Raw genomic sequence first — 2,882 nt, 5'->3', positions numbered from 1 at the left:
TCATGGGATAGGTGGCTACGTAGTTTTCAGTGCTGACTGTCGTGCAACTTTCACAACTCGCTCGTTATCCGTTGTTGTCCCGTTTCGCCTTATCAATGGCTCCGGTAGTTTTGCTTTCATATTTTGCAAATTCGCGCTCGCACAATCTCGGATGCTTGGATGGCAGCGGACCCTGGTGTCTAGATTGAATATGCGGAAGACTATCCTAAAATAATATATAAGCGGACGTTACAGTGTTAATCAAACACTTCAAACGGCAGGGCGGAGCTAAAGCCGTATTGCGACAAGGCTGCTTCGTGCAAGCTGATGCGTCGTCTAACCGCCAAGGAAAGGGATTGTCCGAGACGTATAATATATCGCGGATAACGTGGAAGGGTTGAGCAACAGCGTCTCACGTTCAAATCTGCGACTGTCTAGGTTGATGGCCACGTATAACGTAGTGTAACAGTCTGCGGCCTACGGCCATCGAGCTCTGCCAAGCCTTTTTACCTAAGTATAGTGTTTTCCTTTGCAATGCAGTTGAACTCCCGTCGCCCTCCACGTACAGCAAGGCGACAGAGGATCACGTGCTCGGCAGGGCGAGTTGGCGCCCTCCCTAAGTTTGGCGCTTCCCACAGCGACTCCTGGTGCAAGTCAACTACGCATGCACGCACAACCAAGCCTTTTTGCTTCCCACTCATATCGTGACTGTTCTCGGATACTACCGAACTTTCTCGCTACACCGCGCATCTCGTTGCAACAACTGATGCAAAACATGCAAAACAACCTCACACGCAAGCACAACCAAGCTGCCTGCATTATCAATGTAAACACTTGCTAAGCATATGTATTTGCTTGCAGGCAGCATACCAAGGTCACTTGTGCTAACTTCGGAGAGACAATGCTAAAATTTTCGCTTGAGACCATCACCCCTCAGGAATACGACAAGGGAAGCAAATGCAGTGCTTGGAATCGATGTATAGTTCATATTAAATAACGAAAAACGTCATACTTTGCTCACCTGCAGTGGATAACTAAGGCCTGAGACCTCACGAGACTGCATTTGCTTTGCTGTAACATATCGTTCGACGGCCTCGAGGGGAGTGTCGGCGCAGCGCACAGCGATCCTGACCTTGACCCTGCGAACCCCTTCCTTGTTGTACAGCTACTCCGTGCTCTCTAGGTATACAATGGAAATTTTCGGAAATTTTCAAAAGAATTGTGTGAACCCTCGGAGTAGCATAGACAGCGCCAATGCCAATGGGCGGTATTGTGAGCGGCGTAGTTGCGCCTAGTCGTTAGCGTCTCAATCATCAGTCAAACTCTCTACGCTTCTGACCCCTGCAAGCGCGTCTGAGGCGCGTATGGTGCTGTAAAAGGATCCTTTCAAGTGGGCAACCGTACGCTTTGCCAAGGGTAAGGTCTTGAAACTTCACTTCTCCGTGATTTTGGCCTCCAGTTGCAGCATGAACAGGAAGAGCGGGGAGCTTCCGCCTTTTATCCCTGCGCAACTGAGCTGTCTTTCGCAACATTTATTCAAAGTGTGACTTGGGCGAAGGTGAACTGAAGCACGTGTTCACCTTTCTGCTTGCCTTGCAGCGGCTCAGGGTACTCGGCCACACGGTGCAGACTTACAGTAAAGCAGCACTCGCGTGACTACCAAATGTAGGGGCAATGGAAGCAAAAGCGATTGATTTCAGAGCGTTTAATGCAGAAGCCTTGCAAGCAGATCCATCTTCGCAGGCCGAACATGCTGTCCAAAGGTATTCATACAGTCGACGAGTCCGCAGCCAAAACGCCACTTGGCGACCAGCCTTGTGGGTTGCTTTTGCTACTGCCCTGGTTTTCCTTGTTATGAAATGCGCCGTGGAACTATCAGTCAACAGGAGGGCCTCTGCAAGGGTATTGGCGGAAGGAGGTGAATGGGATGATAGCGACCAGCGACCCCTGCTGCAGGGTGTAAGTCTACTTTGGGTTTTACGCCTGGAAGATGCAATATTGCTTTGTTCATTAGGGGGATCTGACATGCGCATGCTGCGCGCTGTATTTGCTGCACTATGTACAGGAGCCCGACGACGGGGAAGCCGCCTGCGGCGGAGGGAGCAGTTTGGGAGGAAGTGGTATCCGAAGGCGGCGGTCGATCTGGTCGAGGTTTAGGAGGCCAAGATCTTCACGTACCCAACAGGGGGCACCTGCAAAACCCTCTGAAGTGCAAGAAGTGCCTGAGTCGAGACCTTCCACGTCTGCTGCTGGTCCAGGTGGCATTGCAGACCAGGGAAACGAGCAAGTTCGTGCAGTGCGCCGAGTTCAACACCGAACTTCTGTACCCATTGGAAACCTCAATTCGTCGCATTATGCATACTCCAATCAATACTATCAATTTCCACGGCTTCAATTAGCTGTGAGATACGACATAGTGTCCAACTTCCCGATCAAGCAGCGTTTCGAAGCGTAGTCCTACACAGATAACGCACGACACGCATCTTAACATCGGAGAGCACCAGTTGACGGTTGACGTTTCACAGACAACTGTTGGTGCCAGTTCGTTCTTCGTATTGCAGAGACACCCACGATTGAGAACGTCATTGGAACGTGTGCAAGAGCTTCTAAAGAACCTTTACCACCTTCACCGGGGCCCATACAAAGGTAAGGCAGCCGCCGCACCAATGCTCCAATGATACCTCAGAAATACAGTGACGTGCCTGAGCCTCAGAAATACAGAGACGCGCCTGAGCATGTTTCCAGTTGACACCAGTTCGTGCAGTGTACATATGAGTGCTCCGGTGGTAAGTGCCTCCAACCTGAACATCCGCCCTTTCATTTGTTGCTTGAACGTCCTGCAGGGGAACTCCAGATCCGTTCTTCGTTAACGAATCGCAGTGGTAAAATAAAAATTTGCATAG

Source organism: Eimeria mitis, genomic scaffold (genome assembly GCF_000499745.2).
Source record: "Eimeria mitis Houghton genomic scaffold, Emh_scaff3624, whole genome shotgun sequence".
Classification (NCBI taxonomy): domain Eukaryota; phylum Apicomplexa; class Conoidasida; order Eucoccidiorida; family Eimeriidae; genus Eimeria; species Eimeria mitis.
Note: the sequence above shows the minus strand (reverse complement) of the source record.